Raw genomic sequence first — 276 nt, forward strand, 5'->3', positions numbered from 1 at the left:
AGTGAGAATCGAATATATACATAAAATTATATAATAAAATTCGATAATATGAGTATGATATACAAAATATATATTTATAATAAAAATAAATTTGAAATAAATTTGAACAAATATATTTTATATAATAATTTAGAATTACAATTTTTTAAAATTACTTTAAAAAACTATTTAAGGACATCAATTTTTAAATTTCTTCAACTTTATATTTTTTCTTACGTGAATTTATAAGAATTTTGAATAGGATCCGATTTGATATTTGTCTCGATATAATAATAG

The sequence above is a fragment of the Apis dorsata genome, unplaced genomic scaffold (assembly GCF_000469605.1).
Source record: "Apis dorsata unplaced genomic scaffold, Apis dorsata 1.3 scaffold_56, whole genome shotgun sequence".
In the NCBI taxonomy this organism is placed as follows: domain Eukaryota; kingdom Metazoa; phylum Arthropoda; class Insecta; order Hymenoptera; family Apidae; genus Apis; species Apis dorsata.